We start from the raw sequence: 23,679 nt of genomic DNA on the forward strand, positions 1-23,679 counted from the left end.
AGAAGTAGAGATTAGTACACATATATAATTTTCCTGTGGGGGTCTCATAAGCCCAAAGTATTTATTACTTGAGAACAAAGAACCTTAGAGTTAAAGCTAAATGATTCTGTATATGATATGGCTAATAGTAGGCCCTGAAAAAGGTGGGGGGAAAAGGGAAAAATAGCCCATTGTTTATTTCTAACTCAGAACATTGTAGAATGAATTTTCTTTGTTCTTAGTCATTTATGCTACCAGTCACATATTTTCTCAAGTGGAAAATGAGGATACACGTGGGTTGCTAACATTTTGCCACTACGTTTGGTTTCACAGGAATGTCTTCTTGTTGATAGTATTAGATGAATTTATAGACTTCATATCTGATTAAGCATGTCAGCAGTGTATTTTCAAATCATTCAGTACTTAGCTTTTTGTTTTTTTAACTTCTAGGTTGGAGGAAACTTTAGATTAAAGCATTAAAAATAACTAGGTTACAATTCCAGTTCCCGTCCTTGATCTGATAGAGAAGTATTATTAAACTAAAAATATCAGTGTAGGTGCTTAACATTGAACATATATTGGCTTGTTTTCTCTATCATTGCATTTATTTTCTAGATGTTTGCTTTTCTTGCTAAAAATTCTGTTAAAGCTTCATAGAATTCAAACTTAGCCTGAAAATAAAACAGTATACTAAGTAAAGAAATATTTTCAACTTATTATTATTGCCTTTGTGCATTATTCATTTATTCAGTACTTTATAAGTGAGTTGCCTTGTTTCTGTGTCTGTAGCAACTGTGTTGAGCCTATGAAAATATATTTTAAACATTATCTCTGGTCCTAACATTTTCTAAAAGTTCAGAATAAATAGCCAGTGGCAAATGAACACATGGAAAGGGCTCATAATTAGTAGTCACCAGACAAAAACATGAACACCTCAGGGAGATTCTTTTATTATGTTTTTTTTTCATTTAATTTTTTTTGAGATGGATATAGAGAGAGAACAAGACATATAGAGACATATCTTTCATCTGCCATTTTACTTCCCAGCTGGCTACCATCAGGCCCTGGCTGAAGCCTGGAGCCAGCATCTTTATCCAGATCGCCCCTGTGGGTGGCAGGCAGACAAACACTTGGGGTATCTTCTGTTGCTTTTTCTTGGCCATTAGCAGGGAGCTGGATCAGTAGAGCAACAGCCAAGAACTAAATTATGCCCATCTAGGATGCCAGTGATACAGAGTGTGGCATAACTGGCTGTGTCACAATACCAGCCCTAAGAGAGATTACACTTCAGGCTTACTGGTATCACTATTAAAAAAAAAAAAGATACTTGTGTTTATGAAGATGTGGAGAAACAGGAAGCTTCATGTAGTCACTGGTGGGACTGTAAAGTTGTCTGAGAGTTCTTTAGAAAATCAAGTAGAAAATTACATGCCTGGACAGCTTCACTCCTTGGCATCGACCGTGGTGGCACCGAAAACAGATTTGAGCAAGAGTTTACACATGCATTGTTCATAACATTATTCATAGTAGCCAAGAAGTGGAAAGAGACCTGAAAACCCATCATCTAATGTTATGGTAAATATTACCTGATTTATCCATACCATGAAATACTGTCATGAATGAAGTGTATTGATTTCCAATTATGCAGTTTCCAGCATTAAATCCATTGTATTGATGAGGAAACAAAGTCTTTGAAACATACCTTAAGATAGAAGGAAGCTAAGGTGAGCTGACTTCACAGCTCTCTACTTTCACAGTGTGTTTCCGCTGTGTAAATCATTGCAATGCTCTTTCTTTCTCTTCATGCCCAAACTTTTTCAAAAAGACATTGCGCTCCTGTCTCATTTGGCTTGATTTCTTTCTCTATCATTGCTTTGTTGAAGTGTTACTCATCTGCTGTAAAATTTACCCTTTTTTATTTTTAAAGATTTATTTTTATTATTTTTTTTATTGGAAAGGCAGATATACAGGGAGGAGAGAAAGAGAGGAAGATCTTCCGTCCGATGATTCACTCCCCAAGTGAGCGCAACGGCTGGTGCTGTGCTGGTCCGAAGCCAGGAGACTGTTCCGGGTCTCCCACGCGGGTGCAGGGTCCCAAAGCTTTGGTCCGTCCTCGACTGCTTTCCTAAGCCACAGGCAGGGAGCTGGAAGGGAAGTGGGGCTGCCGGGATAGAACTGGCACCCATATGGGATCCCGGGTGTGCAAGGCAAGGACCTTAACCACTTGTGCCACCGCGCCGGGCCCAAAATTCACCCTTTTAAAAATTGACCATGACTATGGTTTCAGGCATCACAAAGCTTTCTGGATGTTGCACATTAAGAGACCTTTTTAGTCCCCTTTGCTTTTTGCCTTCCCATGGTATTTAGTGTTTCCATCATTCCCTCAAACTCCTTCCCCATCAGCCCCTTCACTCATTTTCCTCCAGTGTACCCAAGGCTGTGTGTCAGTTGTTGCTGACTTCTTTTCCTTGAACTTTATTTCTAAGAGTTAATTTGGGGTACAGCTCTCTTACCACCACTGAGAAACCTCATGATTTCAGCAATCAGCCATTTTAGTATATGGCTCACAGATGTCTGTTATAGTCATTTATTTTATAAATACTTACTATGAATTAATTATATGTCACTCTCTGTTTAGGGAGTGTAAATCTATCTGTTGCTGAACCTGCATTCTATTGCAAGAATCCAACAGTATCAGTCTAATAGTAAAGAAGAAGGTTTGCACTTGCTAATGGTGGAGCAGTGGCAGCTGTTCTGGGAGCTGCCGCTTGAACAGGCTGGAATGAGGCAAAGAAGAAGCCTTGCATGATTCTGCTGGGAGAACACAGTAGGTGGCGACTGACTGCCAGCTTGCAGGCACATTTATGGGCAAGGAGGAGGGCAGCACAGTGGAATTTAAGGCAGTGAGGGTACTGCAGACCATGCCGTCAGAGACATAATTAGTGGGCAGATCAGGTAGTACTTTTGGGATCATTTGAGGGACATTGGCTTTTAATGAGTAAAATGGGGTGATGGTGGAGCCCATGCTGTGGTGTAGCACATAAAGCATTTATCTGTGATGCCAGCAAACCATATGGGAGCTGGTTTGTGTTCACTTCTGATCCAGCTCCCAGTTATCAGCCTTGGAAAGCAGCTTAAACTGAACCAAGTGCTTGGGCTTCTGCATCCACATGAGAAACCTAGAAGAAACTTTTGTCTCCTGGCTTTGGACTTGCCCAGCTCTGCTTGTTCATGTTGGCCATTTGGGGAGTGAGCCAGTGGAAGAAAGATCCTTCTTTCTCTGCAACTTTGCCTCAAAAAAAATTGAAGAACAGTGCAGGGTTGTGATGAGAAGATGATCAGATCTGACCATGGCTTTTAAGTGATTCTACTGGCCTTCGAGTAGACCGTGTGATGACAGAATCCGAAGCAGAAAAACAGCAGGAGACTCGGACTTGATTCTGTCTTTCTCTTGGCAGTATTGCTGACATCAAGACTGGGATACAACACAGACCTCTCAGGTTCATTATGTCCAAGACAGAATCCCTTTTCTCTTGCCAGTTCCCTCTTCCAAAGCTCGTTTTCTTCTCTAACCTCTGCCTTCCAGGTACCCATGCCGCTTTTGACTCCTATTGTTTGATCACATTGACTATAAAGAGAATGAGTTCTCAATAGAGTTGATCAGTTATTTTAATTTCATGCACCAATTGTTAGTCTCATCTTTCTGTTAGTTTTCAGGACTTGTTGGAACATTCTAGCTGTTCCTGGAGAGTGGTGCAGTCTGGGGTTCATTCGTTCCTTGCCTCCCTCCTGATTTGGTGAAGGAATTGCTTACTTGGCTTCCTTTTCGGGCTGGGCAGCCTCTACCTCTCACAAGTGGCTGATATAGAGGTCCCCTGCGGTCTTATAGTCCAAACATGTGTTGGGTTGAATCTTAGGTCTACAGCTTAAGAGTTATAGGACTTTAGACAAGCCACGTTATAACTCTAAGCCTCATTTCTTTATCTAAAAAAAAGTGGAGGGAGGGGCAAAAGCCCCATCATTTGTAAGGGCTGTTTTTAGTGGTAGAGATAATATTTCTAAAGCCCTTATGAGGCACCAGTCACTCAGTTAATGCTGGTTACTCCCTCCAGGCCACATGTTTCAGAAAAGCTGGCAGGTCAGGAGGTGGATTCACCAAAGCTCTTGTTTTCATCAAGTTGGGGTGGAGTGCTGTGCAGCTCTGTGGGTATTGTCAGATACACAGTGTCATGCATTGGCATCATACAGAGGAGTTTAGTCCCCTAAAACTCCCTTCTGCCTCCCCAGCCTTCTTCCCCACCCTGGGCTCCTGGCAGCCCTGTTATCCTTACTATGCCAGCTGCGTTGCCTTTTCCATAATGTCATACAGTTGGACTCACATCCTATAGAATCTTACAGATGGGTTTCTTTCACATAGCAGCTGAAGCGGGTAGTGTTAATGGAGTCAGTGAGAGGAGTCTCATCTTTTGTGTGTACTCTTGATAAAATGAGTATGGCTAAGGTCAAGATTTCATTCAAAGTGTTGTTTGCTTCCCCAAAAGTACATACCCGCGTCCACCCCAGATCTTACTGTAGTGTGCTGCCTTAGAATCTTGGAATATTTAACAGTGATGTCTAGTGCATTACGTCTTTGTGGCAAGCTGTAATAGGACAAAATCTCTTCATCGCTCCCAGATCTTACGTGGTACTTTGCGTTAGAATCCTAGAACTTCTAACAGTGGCATCTAGTGCATTACAATATGTGGCAAGGTGTGGCAGTGTGAACAAATGAAGATGCCAAATTGTAAGATATCTTAACTAAAAATTTTATGAAAAGTGAGATGGAAATGAAGAAAATAGAAAATGAAGCAAAAGTAGCCATGTAAAAGTTGCAGCTGTTAAAATAAGTGACTATTTATTACTCAAATGGAGAATGGTTATATAAAGTTACTGTGGGTTTAGATTCTACTAAGTATACATAAAATAAATAGCATAAGTTTTGTTTTAAAATATCATTATTTCCAATAAGGTAGAAGTTAAATTCCTCATAGGTGTAAGGGAAGTTCAAAAAGTTCATGGAAAGATGGAATTAAAACATGATTTTGGTATCAACATTTTTGAAATCCATGTACCTTTTTAAAATGCATGTACATTTGCCATGAACAGTTTGAAGACCTTTCTTATATGTGAATGCAAATTGTTTTATATGATAATAAGCTTATACTTAATTTCTACTATAAAGCTTTTTGATGTATCTTTGTACATGTTTTACCATAGGCTAAGAAAACACATGTTGACATGTTAATATCTGAGTGATTACAGAATTTCTCAAGATACTCTTGAATTTGTGAACAAACATAGTTGGAGACAGATATCAGTAAGCCATTGTATAAAACCCAATTGTATTAACCTGGTTTATAAAATGACTACATACCCTCCTCCTTTAAGGTTTTCTTTCTTTTTAATTTAGCCATTTCGTTGTTAACACCCTCTGCTCCAGGGCAAAGAAATGATTTGATGTTCCATGCATGTGTCGTACACCCTCCTGCCATTGTGCAAACTTTGTTCCCTAGCTTTTGCCTCATTACCTTCTGTTCTTTCTGAAGATGCTATAGCCCCTCCATGAGCTTCCTGTAGTCTTCTCTCTGAACTCAATACAGTTTTGTGATTGGCTCCTTTTTGTCTGAATCATACTGGGAAAACATTCAGAGTAGGGACCGTGTTTTAACTTTATCTCCTCATTACCCAGCAATATGCCTCACCTGATTATAAATTAATTTGTTGGACAACTATTAATGATTTAAGTAAGAAACTATAAACATCAGTTGTTTACGAGTTATTTGTTTTGCATAGCTTTTTTTTTTACTAGTGTATAAAGGGCTACTTTTGTTTACTGTTGGTTATTGTTGGCCTGGATGATATTTGCCTTTCCTGGCAAGATTTGTGATTAGCTTTTACATGAAGATGAACCTGGAATTGAATATGAGAACTACTACTCTGTTATGCTGAGCACAGCATTGTGAGCAGGAAGAGGAAAACAGTGTGAATTTGGATGTGCTGTAAAGTTGTCTTGTGATTATGGAAGAGGTAACCCCTAGGGAACACACTTTTTTTTAAAAAAATTATTTATTTTTATTGGAAAGGCAGATATACAGAGAGGAGGAAAGACAGAGAGGAAGATCTCCCGTCCAATGGTTCACTCCCCAAGTGAGCGAGCGCAATGGCTGGAGTGAAGCCAATCCGAAGGCAGGAGCCAGGAGCTCTTCCGGGTCTCCCACATGGGTGCAGAGTCCCAAGGATTTGGGGCATCCTCGACTGCTTTCCTAGGCCACAAGCAGGGAGCTGGATGGAAAGTAGGGTGGCTGGGATTGGAACTGGCGACCATATGGGATCCCAGTGTGTGCAAGTATAGGACTTTAACCACTACGCTATGGTGCCAGGCCCAGGAACACACTCTTATGTCTGTAACACACGTAGATGAACAGAGCCTTTCACATTTGATTAAATCAAGAAAAATGAAGACAGTGTGCTTGTGCAGGTTAAGTTGCTGCTTGCACAGTGATATCTAATATTGGAATGTTGGTTTCAGTTTCTACTATACTGCATCTAGTGCAGCCACCTGCTAATGTCCCTAGGAGGGGATCAGAAGATGCCCCAAGTGCTTGGGTCCTGTATCCCGGATGACAGATCAGGATGCGGTTCCAGGCTTGCCCTGACCCAATGCTGTAGGCATTTGGGAAGTGATCCAGCAGGTAGAAGATCCAGTTCTCCCTCTCCCCTTCTTCATACCCCATCCTATGTTTCTTTGCCATTCTTTTAAATAAATAAAATTACAAGCTAAAAATGGAAAAGTTTCAAAGAAGCAAGGTAATGATCATCCTTAGTAAGATCAGTGACTACCAATATGTAGCTTTGATTTACTTTTCCAATCACTGACATGGAAATGATATGTATGTTTATTGCCATTTGGAAACTATGAAGTGCCATTCCTTAGCGTGTAGCCTTAATCTACAATAAAATTAAAATAATAAAAGTATCAATATGGTAAGTATAACTTGTTGGTTCAAATGGTTTTTAGATTGTGTTTCAGTATCTGTAACTGAATACATAATTTTATGATTAATATTGTGCTTTCCAGTGCTTAGCTATCATTCTAGAAATGAACCACTTAATTTGTTAAAATGTATTTTTGTGACCAATTAATCAAAGCAGCTTCAATTGTTGAAAAACAATATCAGAAACCATTGGAGAAATGTTTCCTTGTGTCTTTTGGTGAATTCTAATCATATCAGGCATGATTAAATGGTGTTTGGAAAAGACTTGTATAAAGGGTTTGAAATTTTGTGGTGCTTGGCAAAAAGAAGGTGGTATTTCCTTGCTTGTCTTCCACTCCACCCCCCTTTTTTTTCCACCTGCTGAGAAAAGCCGTGTTTCTTCAGACAGACCTCATAATTGCCCTTCTGTGCCTGAGTTGGGGCTCAGAAAAGACCCATAGCATCTGTAAAGCTGGCAGCAAAAGGCTGTTTCCAGGCAGGCACAGGGTTGCTGGGTAGTGAGCCAATCCACAGCTCTGTGAGAGCAGCTGAGAACTTTGCCGGCGCATTACCACGGTGTTCAGTGACACAGACCTGTGCCATGAGCAAGTAAAGCCCCGAGCAAGTGTCAGGGTCAATATTTATAGACCACTACGTAGCTGTCTTGCAGAGAGAGAGAGAACGAGATAGGAACACGCACCCAGAGGACTAGCAGAGAAGGACTGCCGTGGAGGGAACTGGGGTTGGCACTGCTTTTCTGGGGAAAACAAAACAAAAAACAAAAAACCCACTTCTTTTTAACTGTCAGGTTCAAACTTCTGCTGAATCATCACGGTTTGGTGCTGAGCTATGACAAGAGAAGAAACAAAAAGTTAAGCCAGCAAGCCTGCCCTAGTGAGAAGGTAAGTAAAGAGACGCCTTGGATGTGCCTTTGCTTATACACTCTCTTTCCCTGTTGGCTGCTCTGCATCAGTAAGTGAAGGTTCTGTGTGGCTCTTGAAGGGGGAGGCTACCTGCTGTCGCAAACTGTTCTTGGTGGCAGAGTGACTTTGGGCACAGCTGATGAGAATGCCATGTGCCTATGCAAGTGTGTCAACGTGGGTGATAGGAGCAGGTCTCCAACACGAATTTCTGTGTGCATTCTATCAGGTTTCTAACTCATTCAATGAAATCTGAAGTCTCCCACTTGACAAAATGTTGTTTATTTTATAGCAGTATTAAACGTCAGTTTGAGTGGTCCTGAGGTGGCATGTAAGGGAACATGTGAAGATGTAATAGTATTCAGTGTCAGAATGCAGTGGTTGGAATAGGGGCAACACAGGGTCTGTTGTTTTTGTTCAGTGTCTATCTGACAGTACCCAAAAGGGGAACTGCACTGTCGGAAACAGAGAAAACTAGAAATGATGAGAAGTGCAAAACCTGCTTCATCCAGGGTGCAGAAGACCTTAGCACATACAAGAAGTTCTCTGCTTGTCCAGCTGCCCTGGGATTAGTTCCTTAGAAATTGTGCCTGTTTTCTAAATGTCCAGTGGGAGGTAACATGTCCTGTGACTGATCCATAGCTGTTTTTTTTTCCCCCCATCATCAGAAGTTGCCTTTGGCACATGTTTCTCTGTATGTTCAGAGTGCTGTAGAATGTTTCATAGAATGTTCTGCACATCTCAGGCCATCATCAACATCAACAAAGACAGTAATTCTAAAGAGCACAGAAAGAAATGATGTGTTTTCTGATTCAGAAGACTCATGAAATGTACGAACTTTTCTGTTTGTGTGGATTAGAAAGGTGATTTATTCGCTGCACTACAACTGTGCTTCTAACTTGATGAAATGAATTTATTGACATAGGAAGTGTTTCCTTTGTCGTGTGTGTGTGTGTGCACGCGCTTTTCGATTGTGGAGCTGGATGCATTAGCCTTGATGCTTAAAATTTTTAGCTTCAGATATAGATAGTGATTGAAGTTCCAGTGAGTTGTTTTTTTTTTTTTTTTAATACTGCCTATTTAGTTGTGAAACTAAAGTAATGTTTGTGTTGTATTAGGGCTTAGACTGGAGAGCCAGTGCAGGTGTAAGGGAGAGTGGGGATGTTGGTGCAGATTCTGTGATAGGGTCAGCATGCAGGGACCCAGCTCACTCTTGTTCAGAGGAGAAGCAGAGCCACATCAACAGGTGGAATAGGCCTGAAGGTCTCCAGGCTAGCCAGCCTGTGGCTCTGCAGCATCACTTCTGTGGGATGTATACCTGATTTCTAGAAGGGCACAAGTTGTTTCAAAATCAGTATTATTAATTCAGAAGTGTTTTAGGGGGGATATATATATACATATATATATATATGTATATGTATATATATCCATGCTACATTTTACCTTCATTGATTGGTCATTTTAGCCTCTGAATTTAGTTGTTGCTGCCTTTTCTCAAAATTTGCCTGCTAGTTTGTTAGTCGTGTTTTTAGACTTTTGATAATCATTTTAGATTTAACTTTGAAAATATATCTATGGTTGAATTAGAAGAAATATTTCTGACTGGGAAGCCTAAACACTAAGTTTCTTTATATACAATTTTTGCTTTTGTTGCTGTCTTTGGTTAATATCTCAGCCTCATGATTGTGATTTTGGGTTTTAATTTAATATTGATTTTTTGGATTAGTATGTGTATACTTGCATGACATGACTTAATTCTTTGTATTAGATTTATTTTTATTCCTTCAGGATCCTTGTTTCTGAATTATAAGTTGGATGTGGACAGAAAACAGGTCAAATAAATGATTGCAATTAAAAGAAACTGAAAGTGTTCCTTTTGGCTAAAAGAATGCAAAATTATGCTATTGGTTGTTTATAAAGGCCAAAATGGGAATTTTTTCGAAGGCTAGTGAACTATGTTAGAACTTGAAATACCTTTTCTGTTATTTTCTCTGTATTGTCAATCCAGATGCTGGTCACTTGACATGATTGTAAACAGCATTTAGTATGCTGGAATGCTGTTAAAGAGACATGTGCTAAGTGTCTGTTGAAGTCAGATGAGTGAGTTGACATTAAAATATTACTATTGGCACCTGACGAATCATACGGCCCTTAGTCTCGTTGGCCATGTCCAAGTCCATCTGCTGTAGCGATCAGTGTCTGGAAGGAAAGACATACTCTGCACTGAGTTCTGCTCCCTGTAGGATCAAAGTCAGGCTTCTTGACACTTTTTTTTTTTGAAGATTAAAAAAAAATGTTGGAAAGGCAGATTTAGACAGGAGGAGAAACAAAGATCTTCCATGGGTTGGTTCACTCCCAAAATGGCTGCAATGGCTGGAGCTGAGCTGATCCAAAGCCAAGAGCCAGAAGCTTCTTCTTCTGGGTCTGCCATGTTGTGTGTAGGGTCCTAAAGTTTTGGGCCAACTTCTTCTGTTTTCCAGGCCATAAGCTGGAACTGGATGGGAAGTGGACCAGTCAGAATACGAACTGGTGCCTATATGGAATGCTAGCACTTACAGGCAGAGGATTAACTTGTTGAGACATTGTGCCAAGCCTGAGTCTGTTTTTGATCTTGTTGCAAACTTTATTCCATCTTCATCTTGAACTGTTTGTTCTGGGTTGCTACGTCCATCTCGCTTACAACCCAGTGAAAGTGGTTGCATTTTCCTCTGTTTTATGACCTGCCAGTGCTCAGTATCTTGCCCTTCTCTGGCCAGTGTGTATTGGTTGGGCACTCTCAGGAACAGTCTGCTCGGTTCCACTTTGTAAGGGCCCCCTGTGCAGTCTTTCCCGTTCAACCTAGGTAGAGGGCCCCTCCTGGTCTTCTGAGCATTTTGGGTGTTGCCATTTGTTAAGACCTCTGTCTCAGCACTTGGTAAAACTTTTCTTAGTTTGATATTTTGTACTGCATTTGCCATTTGTTGCCAGATTTTTAAATGTATTATTTTATGCTTCCTCAAACCTAGGCTGTAGCAAATGTTCCTGAATGTGAAGTAAACAAAATCTTTATCCTGTTTGTTTTAAGGAGGCATACTTTTTATATAGCTTTTTGTTTTAATAGATTTTGGAATAGTGGGTAAATACAGTAAAGGAAAATCCTTTCAGCATAAAGTAAATGTGTTGGGGGTAAACCAGTGCTTTTTAAAATTTGAGTTTCTCTTCCTAGAAGCAATCGTGTGTGTGTGTATGTGTGTGTGTGTGTGTATGCAATGCATGCAAGTAGATGTTTGTTGAACTAATAAGCTTGTTTGGAGAAACAAAATAGCAAATTTGCAAATATGAATTCAAGGCACTAGCTAGTACAAGCTGTCTACTTAACTCATTTAGTAAAAATATATATACATATATATGTCAGCACAATGTGCTACTTGGCCCTGCTGCTGCATGGACTGGCACAAGAAGTCAGAGACGTCCTGGCCAACTGTAGCAACGCCCCTTCCCGAAGGCCACAGAGGACTCAGGATGGAAAAGGTGGGTCGCCGCGGCTCCTGGGGTGAGACCAGCGAGGTTTGCAGAGATGTGTAGGGGTTTAGTGAGATCCTAGAAAACAATGGCCTGAGAATTCTCAAACGCTAAAGGTTTGAGTGAATCCATTTCAGTCAGCAGAAGAATTGCCTCTCAAAATAGAAGTGCTGAAAGAAAAGGAAGTCAGTGTTTAAATAATTAGTTGAGAAAAAGCAGCTGCTTCTTTCAGGTCTGGTCCCCAAAACAAATACAGTTTACTTTGCCTTTAATTATGTTTTGCTTGCCCATTATACATGAATATACTTACATTGTATATAAAATATTTTTGTATACCAGACATAAATCTAAAGTTTCATGCATAATGTAGAATAATTTCATTTTTTCTTGTTTTGATTACTTTTGCTTCTTGGTGTACCGTATCAGCAGTTTCCATTGCTCCTTCAGTCTTATAAACCGCTTCCAGACAGTGAATATGAGTCTTTTGTTTGTTTTACTTTGAATTGTATCTGTCTTAGGAATGAAAACACAACTGTTATTTTCATAGGAAAAGTTGGTAACCTTTTAATTGCTTGGAATGGGTCTTAAATTCAATTTGAGGCTTTCAAATTTTTCAGATCTATTTACCCATCTAACTCTCCTGTGGTCCTGTAGATATGGAGAAAGTATGTTACCAAAGAGTTACAAGAGCGGATTTTATAGCTGCCTTTGGCATACTAAGTAATCTAAGCAGGGTAAGACTGTGAGGTGTGGTTCTCTAGTCAGAAATATATTTGATCCAGTTCATGAAGAAAAAAGCCGAGCTTGCCCTCTGTATTAAAAGATGATAGCAATACTATTTTCACAGAGAAAAGATCAAAGAACCATGGTTGAAGTGAAGTATGAAAGATCCTATCACTAGAGGAAAGTCTTCCTTTGTTAGCAGCTTGGCCTGCCATTTAGAATTTCTGTGTGACTTATGTATGGCATAGAATCCGTGGAACCCAAGAGGGAGAATAAATGAATTAGGAAACTAGAATCTTAAAGCTTTTCTTCTCCACTTTCATTTCCTAGATGGACAAATGGGGTGCAGACAGTTAACAGATGTTGCCCAAAGTCAGCTCTCAAGGTAGTTAAGATTCCCATCAACATAATGTATAAATCATTGTAAGGTAGTTCTTTTCTGTACTTGCTTTATTTTTCTGTGTACTACATTTAAAGGTCTATTTTCTCTGTGTTTTTACTGTAGTAAGCTTTGCCTTGCTGCTTGGTCTCTGCAAATTAAGGCTGATCATAATTACTATGAAGTAAGATGTAGTACTCTTCTACCCATCACCATGAAACGTATGTTTGTGTGTTTGGATGTATATCTATGTGTGATTTCTAATAAGAGGTATTCTTGCTGGCTGTCCTAGTATTCCATCTTCTATGTGGTGTTCCAGTCACTTCTGTGGCCCACAAAACATTCTCATTTCAGAAGAATATGGTAGATATTCCTGAGGCAGATAGTAGCTTAGATTAGATTCCAGAGATTCTAATGGGGAATAAATGTTACTTATTTTTTTTTTTTTGGAACTTTAAGATGATTTTATAGCAAAGAACAAGTTTGACTTAGAGAAAAATCAGAGAACCAAATGTGCTTTTCCATGTTAGGTTGACTTTTCACTATGATTTTTTTTTTTTTTTAAAAAAAAGCTGAATGACTGAGGGAGAAGAGGGGCAAAGCAAACTGCTCTTACGCATCCGGTCATCTTGGTCTCTTCCTCTAATGCTGTCCCCACCACTGCCCAGCTCCTGCCTTCTTGTTAATCTTGAGGTCTTGGGTGGCAGATGCGTTTACAGTGAATGTGGAAGGGATTTTTTGAGTGAGCATCTGAGGATTGTGTTTTTGTCTTACCCCATGTGGGAAATAAATGACCCCTGTCCACACTTGCTTTGCTCCATTACCTCTCGGTGGATGTTTCCTTCTGGATTGAGACTTTTCATTTGGGATGTGTCTTCGCCTTCTTTTTTGAGTTCTTACCTGCCAAGAGGTTTACAATGTGTTAAGTCATTGTTAATAAGAGAATGGAAGTGATCTTTTGCTTGTATCTATGTTTTTAATTACTAGTGGATTTTGATCTCAGAGAAAGGCTAGTTATTTGATTTTTTTTTTATCATTGATGTGATTATTTGCTGAATTTTTCTCCCAGAGGCTGCTTTGGCTTAAAGTAGTTTTATCTTTGAAGGATCTTGATTCTTTGAAGACTGATTGCTTGAGACTATTTTCACAAGAGATTTTTTTTTCTAATTATTTGAAGTAATTGTACTTTTGCAGCATGTTCATATTAATGCTAATCAATATTTTTTGAAGCATAGAAATATCTTCTACAAAGAAGTAGGAAAATATTTTTTATTTTTATCATTTATTTAACTGTTAATACTATGATTCACAAAGGATTTACTAAACAAATCATGCAGAACTTTTATTGAACCATTCTTCCTCTTTCCAACTTTTTTGGTAAGGTCGCCTTTATACTGTATTCCTGTGGTACATTTAAATCTTTGTGATACTTGTCAAAATCTGATATTTTTGGAATAAGGGTTCATAGTTTCTTATTAATGAGACTTAAGCACTGGAACATGCTACGGTGTTGTTGTTGGATTTAACTTGGAATGCATCTTTAATACACTGTAGACAGAAGGCTGTGTTCGTTGGTAATAGCCGCTATATATCAAGGAGCTAAGTGTGTATTTATGATTACATTTTTTAGAATTCTTATAATAGGACTTTGGGTGGCTTATTTAAGTTTGTAGAATACAGAACATATGACCCTAAAGAATGAAGCATTCATAGCTAGTAAGTGGTAAGGTCATGATTTAAACTCAGGTCCATGGGTAGACTTTGGCCTAGCATTTACACATTTACAACCAGTGGCTGAGAGCCTGGGAAGTTCTAGCTTCTGGATAATAGGCCTACTGGGAGGCAGCAGGTACTGGCTATAGTATTTGGATTTCTGTGACCCATGTGGAAGACCTGGCTTTAACCTAGCTCAGCCGTGGCCATTTGTGGGTATTTAGGGAGCAAACCATAGATGGAAGTTTTCTCCCACATCTTCCTTTAACCCCATTTCTCTATCTCTTTCTCTCTGCTTTTCATATAAAATAAAAACAAATAGTATAAATTATTACAACCAGTTTGGAAAACAGTATGGAGAATACTTTTAAAAAACTAGAAATATAATCCATAAATGCCATATAATCTAGCAATCCCAGTACTAGGTATATACCCAAAAGACATGAGTGCATTATAGCAGAGTGCTTGAACCACCGAGTTCACCAAAGCATTATTCACAAGAGTCAGATTTGGAATTAACCAAGGTGTCTAATAGCAGGTGAATGGATAAAGAAGAATTTACTCACTTACACACACACACACACACACACACACACACACGGGTATTAATCAGCTATAAAACGAATGAAGTTCTGTCTGCAAAGTGCAACTGGAAACATCACATTGAGGGAAATAAGCTGGACACCGAAAGACAAATACCACATGTTCTTCCTTATATGTGAGAGCTAAAATAAAGAATCAAGCAAAAACAGACAAAAAATGCCTCTGTGTATCAGTTTTTTTTAAACATAATGTTTTATCTAATTGCTTTAATTTTGTGTCAAGCAATTTACTAAGGATGATATATGACTATGTTTTTAATGAGCTTGGACTGTTGTAAATTTTATCATATGTAAGTGAAATCAACATTATTTCATTTCATTATCATTTATAGCTATTACCTATATTCCTTCTGAATGATGTGCATGATGTGCAAGGAATTTTACTTTCTATTTTTGATCTCTTTATTTGACAAAATATTAAGCCTTGACCATTATGTTTATTAAAATCATGTATATTAAATTTATATTTATATTAAAATTATGTATATTAAAATTTTATCAAAAGTTAAAACAATGATTTTTAAAAGCTAAAAGTGTTTCCTCATCATGGTTCCATCCATGAAAAAGTGAGTTTGGAAACAACAGGAGCAATGACTTTGGAGTTAGAGGCGAGCAAAAGACATCAATGTCAAGGTAAGCCTTTTAAAAATTAAAATTAGAACCAAAGACATCAGAATCTCAAAATGTAATAAAGTAATTGTATTTAATTAGGAAGCAGCTAAAATTTCTTTCAACACCTTCACATTTTAGTACGACCCTTTGATTTTAGCATGTCTTCCTTGACTTTGAAAAAATCCACTCATTTATTTGGAAGAAAGAGAAATCTACAGTGCTTCTAACAGCTGGGATTGTTCAGGCTGATACAAAAATCTGAGGCTGGAGTCCAGGTCTCCTGTGTGGGAGTAGGGACCCAGCGACTTGAGCTATCACCACTTCACCTTAGGGTCTGTGTTTGAAGGAAGTTAGTGGAGGTTGGATCTGGGTGTGAACCTCAGCCTCCACGAGGTGGGACACAGGTAGTTGGTGGCTTAGCTACTAGAGCATTACCGTCCCATTTTTTTTTCCTCCTTAGTGCCAGTTATGACTTCAGTTCTTCCTCATATGCTTAACATAGCAGCATTCATTCTTCACATAATTGAACGTAACATTACCAGGAGAATTGGCAAAGAGTGACTATTTTGTTTGGGTTGCTGTTTCTGTAGTATGAGTTTCATTCAGGGAAGAATGAGTCTGACTAACAGTAGCTGTTGTTATCATCTCTATTTTAAGCTTCTCAGTAAGAGGACTCAGGCTTGGTACTGTGGTGTCTAGCTCTGGTATTTGGAACAGAAATGGCAGTACTAGATAATCTGGTATCCTTAGAACTCAGTACTTATACACTAATTGGTTGCCGAGTTATATCGAAGAAGCCAGCTTAGTCTGCAGTGAATGAATATGTTCTATCAGTTTCGTTGACATGTGTGGTGTTCGTGGGAGTCCAAACATTAGTGCTAATGAAATGACTTCATTTGTAACCTTAATTTTTTTGATATGCATTTCTTTTCTATGAAATATGATTTCCCTTTACTTTTTTAACTTACGGCAAACAATGTCGTTCAAAGATAACATGGGATTTGTCCTTTCTTGTGTCACTTTGCCCTTGTTGGCCCATAGGTGTGTCTTTAGTAATAGTCATATTAAACCTCATTGGGGTTTTATTTTATAGATCTTTATTGGAATATCTAAAAAGATAAGATATGCCTGTTGATTAATGAGCTACACTGTTACTTAGAAAATGATTCTTCAGTATTTGTACCAGTTAGTAGTCTTAAAATGTATAATTTGCTGTTCATATTATGCCTCTTATTTTCAGTCATTTTAATGTCCTTACCTTAATGTGAAGGTTAATACTGCATAATGTATAATTGCAATGTAATCCAATATATGACTCTATGTGTCATACATACTTACTCCAGGTAAGGATTTGCTTTTTCTGTATGTAAAATTACCTTTCCTGAAGAGTCTCTGTCTTTTCTATTTCTTTTTGAACGAATTTTAACTTTCCCAGCGAATAAAAATATTATTCCCAGTAGTGATTTAACTTGCTAACCCTAAAATTTATTACTCTATTTGTTGTCAGAGGCTTGTTAGCAAATCGAACTTGACAATGCCAGAGAAAGAAAGCGTGGTGACCTAGCACACACCATTCCACCAAAGGAATTCACAGGTCTTTGGTTTAGTTGTTTTAAATGAGCCAACACACAATGGGTATAGTTTTTTCAGTTATTTGTTAGTAGTCCATGTGTAATTCCTTTAAGTGAGTATTGATAGGAATAGACCAATATTTGGGATGATCTGTTTTTCTAATGATGATGTAGCATGAAGTGGAGGAGTATAGCTTTCAGAGTGTACACAGGTTTAAATGTCTGCTGAAACCATGTGTTCTAAACTTGGATCGCTGGCTTTGTGGTCAATTTGAACCTGGTTTCATGCAGCAGGCTCCTGCTAGTAGAAAGGAAATGTGATACTCTTGCTGACATGATTTCAATTTCTTAATAGTCCAAAGTATATGATTTGTAGAGGTAGAGAACCAATTTTTAAATTTTGGTTAGATTTTAGTAAAATATTTTCCGTGACGGACATACGTTTCTATTTACTAATGTGTATTACTGGTGGTATTAATTGATGCTGTTACAGACATAAAGCACACCTGAGATCAAACACTGGCTATGACTCCCATAAGGCATGTAGAACACACAGGCTGCTCATTTGTTTGCATGTTGAACAGTTCACCGGATAGGCTCACGTGGGTGAGCTGGTGGTCACAATTGCTCTCCCCGCCAGGATCCAGGCAGGCCAACTCCCCAACTCGTCCAGTCTTTCCCTTGCTCCCTCCGTCACCCTTCCTGATTGCTTTTTCTTTCTTCTGCTCCCTCTGTTTTCCCTTTTTTCTTTCCTGTTTTCTTTTCATATAAATTTGCTTCTGTAAAAGGTAGAGAAAGGGAGAAAGGGTGTGGGGGGAAGAGAACGCTCATGTGCAATGCACTCCCAAAGCACCTGCAGCACTGGGGTTAGCCCAGGGAAAAGCCAGGAGCTTGGAACTTGGTCTCTCCTAAATGTGCAGAAGTCCGAGCACCTGAGGCTTGTGCTGCTGCCTGTACAGGATGTGGGTGTCCTGAGCACTGTCCTAACCACACTGTCACTGTTTTGCAGCACATTGTTTTGATAAAATATTTTCAAGTTGTTGTTTTTGTAATCACACCTCTGCAGTTATCTGCAATATCATGTTGTCGTGAATATTTTATGTCTTCAACCTTTCCCTGAACTTCTCTCTTCTACCTAGTCAGTTATAGTAGAACATTCTTCTTGCGTGCCTCAGGCAATAGCTATAGATTTTTTTTTTCATTTCTTAGGATAGTCTACATATAACAGTAAAACACATTAAAAATATCAATTCTGGGGAAAAATAGAGAGTTGAAAAGTATGTTTCAATGTTGACATCAAGTCAATAATGAAATTGAATGGGCTTCAGTTGCATTGATGAACCTGTGTGAAATCCAAAGCATGATATTCATTGAAAAGATTGGGTTGTGAAATACATGCTTAAATTTGGTTGTGAAAGCTTTGTGCAAGTACATGGGTCCCTGTCCTGTGGGAGACCTAGCTGGGGCCACAGGATGGGCCGAGCATGGGGCATTTAAGGAGGGAATCAGCAGATGGGAGATCCATCTGTCTATCTCTCTCTGTTTTTCAGATTAAAAAAAAAAAAGCTTATGCAAGAGTGTGCCTCTTGTGGGAGCAAAGGAGTAGGCTTAAGGAGCTGGAAGGCCTGGTACAGCCAGGAGCTCGGAGAGCAGTGACAATGACAACAGTATTGGATAAGAGAGTCTGGAGCCGTGTAGGAAAGGCAGCCCTAGTGAAGGCCGGAGTCTGAGCTCCCAGAGGCAGCCTGGCCAAGTGTAAACGTGTGTGCAGACCTCCTGAAGTCTCCTAGCAACAGTGTAGGAGAAAAGAAACCCCAAAAGACGGATTCAAAGTTGGCTGGGGATGTGGCTAGCCCGTGTCATCCTCTGTGCGGCCTCTTCAGGATTCCTCTGCTGCGTTCTTGCTGATGGTGACTGTGAAGAACACTTTATCACCACACTGACAGAACCCAGAATGTTGAGATGTGGCTCAGCCTCACCAGCCTGTCTGCCCTGTGCTGGGCCTCGACAGTGGGCACCTTTGTGCAGTGCGGGGGAAGGAATGGCCGTCCTGTGGTTACATGCTCTTGAATGGTGACCTGCGGTGTGATTGCTTTATATATTTCAGTGTGACATGTTTTCTGGAGTCATGTTTTCTGGCTTTGTCTCTGTTAGCTTTCCCGTTTCATTGAGCTCGGAAGGTCGGTGAGGGCTGCATTTACGTTTACCAAGTGATAACAGAAGCAGATTTCTGCTTCTGAATCTTGGGCACTGTTGCCGACCCTTGCCATGTCTGGCTCCTTCTCTGTGAATAGATAGGGCTTCTAGCTAGCCTGTGACAATTTGCTTTTGGAGATTCGGTAGTTCTCTGGCAACTTCACAAAATGTCAAATAGTCAGTGAACCTGTATTTCCTGTCTTTTTCCTCCCCTTTTCTTTCTTTTTTTATATACTCATTTCACACCACTTGTAATTTCTCACACACTCAGACATGGCCTACACTGTCAAAGACCCTTGTGTTGGGTTTTGTTAGAATTCTCTGTTAGATATTTGGAGGGAATTAGTAGTTCTAAACATTGTGCCGGGAAAAAAAAAAATGAGTAAGTAAATAAATAAAGGTAGTGCACTCAGAGCTGTCCACATGTGACCCGTGGCCCCAGCCTGTATCTCACTGAAAAGCAGAGTTAATAATAGCAGAGTAGCAGCAGCAGCTATTCTGTCACTTCAATCCCATTAAAATAAAGTCCACGAAGGTTTTATCATCCCCAGTTTCTATGGGTAATAAAATGAGGCCCAGGTGAAATAAAAGGTGAGAACATTTGGAAGGGTGATAAGGGTGAAGTCTGCCACAGGATCCTTGATTCTGACGTCTGTGCTATTAACCATGATGTTTTATACACTGTTTTATAATACAGCTTAATTTGAATACATTCTTTAAAACACAATTTCAGATACACGTAGGAGTTTCTTATTCTGAATGCATAAATGTGAATTCCTCTATGTGAGGATAATACTGTTTGCTTGAAATAGTGAATCCATTTTTCCGTTTGCTTTTATGGATATTTTCATAATTGTATCTCCTCTGTTGAATTTGGGGTCCTTCTGTAGTTGGGATATAATCTATCAAACTGGGATACACTGTGTGCTACACATGGAGCCCCAGAGGTCCCAGGAGCATTTTATTACTTTGTCATGAAGGATTGTTAATGCTTCCATAAAGTGGAGTCAGGCATTTCCGCAGCCTCTTCTGTTGAACTGTGTAGGTGGTGTGTAGTCCTGAAGAGTGAGTAAGCTGCGTTTGCTGAACTGGGGATTGTCTTGTGGAATGATTTAGGAAAAAGTGAGGCTGATCAGAATTCTAGGACAAACAGCATGTTCCTGAATCTTCATTGGCCTGGTAAAAGAAGCAGTTATAAGATTAGCTGAACATCCAGCCATAGTAGACTATAACTCTATGCGTACATACTTGTATAGCATTTGAATGGATATGCTGTACCTGCAAACATGGATAAGTCCTTAAATGTAGCCTTGTGTTTTGGTGCAGCTTATTAGGCTGCTGCTAGGTGTGCCGGCATCGCTTGTAGGAGAGCCTGGGATCACATGCCACCTCTGCTTCCTATCAAGCTTCCTGCTAACGCACCTCAAAGGCAGCAGATGATGGCCCAAATATTTGACTTTCTGTCCCCCCATGAGAGTTATTGACATGCTTAAATAGTCCACATATCAAAACACATGCATTTACACACACACACACACACACACACACAAACAAACAGAAACAAATATTTCTGTTAATAATAAATAGCAAATCAGGACATTGAATATCTCTAAAAGGATGGAAAGGACATATGAAATTGTGAAAGTCTAAACTTGTTCATATGGGCCCAGCGCAATAACATAGTGGTTAAAGTCCTTGCCTTGCATGCACTGGGATCCCATATGGGAACTGGTTCTAATCCTGGCAACTCTACTTCCCATCCAACTCCCTGCTTGTGGCCTGGGAAAGCAGTCAAGAACAGCCCAAAGCCTTGGGACCTAGTACCTGCGTGGGAGACCTGGAAGAGCTCCTGGCTCCCTGCTTCAGATTGGCTCAGCTCTAGCCATTGCACCCGCCTGGGGAGTGAATCATCAGATGGAAGATCTTTCTCCTCTCTGTTTATCTGCCTTTCCAATAAAAAAAAAATAAATCTTTAAAAAGTTGCTCATTTGCTTTCTTGATTTTACTGTCTTACTGTCTTCCTGGATATTTGTTGTCTTCCTGGATATTTGTTGTATTTTCTTTGTCTTTTCCACATTATTGAAGATATTTATAACATAAAATCAGCAAAAGAACTTTAAACTTCAGGATGGCACACACACACACACAAAAAAATCGGTCAAAACCCTTCTCTCCCACACGCTCCCCCGCAAAAACATATATATATAATGATAAGACACTTAAATGAAAAGAAAAAATAAACCTAATTATTTTGCAAAAAATATGTATATTAAGGAGCAGCCAAAAGGAGAAAGAAAAAAATGGACTGAAATTTTCCTTTTCCATTTCCATATGTTCCAGTATAGTGCTTTGTACTCCACAAATAATTCTTTAAATAGGATGTTTTCCCAATTCTAAAAGACCAGCTCCAATATATGATTAGCTTGTTTAAGATAAAAGAAATTTTGCTAGATAGCCATTTATATCTTGTCCGTTGCTATTCTACAAAGAGTATTTTAACATGTATACTAATTCAAACATATTTGAGGATACCAATTACTTTGTTGAAGCAGTTGCTATTTAGCTAATAAAGCCCGAGTTTGTGATAAATCCTGATGTTGCTACAGAACTAGACTTAGTTTGCCAAGTCTTATTGAGAAAGAATGGATTGAAGAAATCTGTTTCTGTTTGTCAGTGAATATGCGATAGCCATGTGCGCTTAGCAAGGGAGAAGGGTCCTGAGGGGTGCATTGTGAGGTGACATGCAAGCAATGTGTGGTGCATGTAGACATGCTGAGATCTCAGCGCGTCACTCGGAGCAGAGCTAGCTTTTTACTACCCCACGTATGACTAGTCTTTGATATGATGTTATATGGCACACAACTGTATTTGATTGAAAGCTCTCTAGATTGCTATTTTACCAACATGGGTAAATGTAAGAAATTTCCAGTGCAACTAGTTGTGTACTTCCTTCAGTGTTAGGGTTGTTATAAGAGCTCATCGTTGGACCCACAATGGTATACAGATATTGTGAGCAACTTTACTTTCCTTGATCTTTTTATTTTTAAATAATTAATATAACTTTATTTTTACTTTTTATGATAGAGTTCTGTAGACTCAGGGATTTCTCCCTTCACCCTAGGTTCCACTGATTTCCCCTGTAGCATTACACCAGTATAGTCCTTCAGCCACAGTCAAGTCCATCATTCTGCTATATCCTTTGTTCTAAAGTAAATATTTTTTCACATGGCATTGTGTGTGTGTGTGTGTGTGTGTGTGTGTGTGTACACGCACATGTGTTTAATGAAGTGGAGTTTCTTCTTCCAAGCTTTTAATAAGTTGAGGGCTGGCACTCAGATCCATCTGAGGAGCAGATGGCAGGAATTGGCACATCAGTTTTTGAGATACTCTTTTTTTTTTTGGTGATGATCTGTCTGAAGCAGGCATCAGAGTCTGATGAGAGCTTGAAAGGAGAGAATCTGAGCTCTAGGCTGGTCCCCAAGTCAGAGCTGTCCTCTGTGGACCTCAGCTTTTCTTCTCTGAAGCACGACCTTTGCTAGATGGCAAGTCTCCCTTCTGGTGTGGAAAATTTTGAACTAGACTTCAGAACTCCACCCATAGGGCAGCCATAATGCAACAGAATAAGGACATGAACTTATGTCAGGAGCAGAGGACTTACAGACAGGGAATAGTTTTAAGAGATAAAAAGTGCATAACCCAAGCAGATATGGAGGCCACTTAGAAGGGATGCTGACGAAGGTGTCTATGGTGATGGAAATATCCCGTTGGCTGAATGCTGACATGCTTTAGTAAAATGGAAAATATAAGGAGGGGGGATGTTTCCATGTGAAGCTGTGTACTTTACATCTCCACTTTTGAGTTGTCACAATTAAAGTCTCACAGCTATCGTTCTCTACCGGCTCACTGTGTCATGTCAAACCCGTTTCTATACATTCCAGTGGGTGGTGGTTCTTTTCCCTGTTGCAGTAGAGCGTTAGTCTTCCCAGGTGATCCCATCTGCTGTAGAGAACCTCCATGCGCAGCTGTCTGCTCCGAGGGAGCCTGCTCCGATAGCTCCATCAGCACCTGACTGTGGTGCGTTTCCCCCCTCCCCCCGTGCTTTGGTGTTCTTTGTGCTTGTAACTTTCCAGTTTTTTTGTTTGTTTGTTTTTAAAATTCCCAACCCTGGTGTACTTCAAAGGATAAAGATTTAGGAGCCTCTCTTCCTTGGAAATTATCCGACCCTTAAGAAGATTTGTGTAGGTTCTCCCTTAGCAGCTCTTTGAATAACAGATTACAATACTCTTGGGTAACTAGGAGTCCCACTGTCCTTTTATCCAGTACGTGTTTATCATATATCTGCTGATACAAAAAAATGCCTGAGTGTGTTGTAATACTGAGGAAGATGTGTTTCAGGGTACACTTTTTTGTTCATCTAGATAGAAATGAATTGAAATTTTTTTTTCCATTGGAAAATATAATCACTTTCAT

The 23,679-nt window shown here is 39.5% G+C and overlaps 1 protein-coding gene across 1 annotated transcript in view; it reads left to right on the forward strand.

Annotated features, from left to right (window-relative positions):
- BMPR1B (bone morphogenetic protein receptor type 1B) overlaps positions 1–23,679 on the forward strand; it is a 174,623-nt gene that overhangs the window by 24,618 nt on the left and 126,326 nt on the right. Inside the window, exon 2 of the mRNA XM_040966511.1 lies at positions 7,801–7,894. The gene's annotated coding sequence lies outside the window, so the exon portion shown is untranslated. The remainder of the gene's footprint in view (positions 1–7,800; positions 7,895–23,679) is intronic.

This window comes from Ochotona curzoniae, unplaced genomic scaffold, assembly GCF_017591425.1.
Source record: "Ochotona curzoniae isolate NIBS_2020 unplaced genomic scaffold, NIBS_Ocur_1.0 scaffold_4506, whole genome shotgun sequence".
NCBI lineage: Eukaryota > Metazoa > Chordata > Mammalia > Lagomorpha > Ochotonidae > Ochotona > Ochotona curzoniae.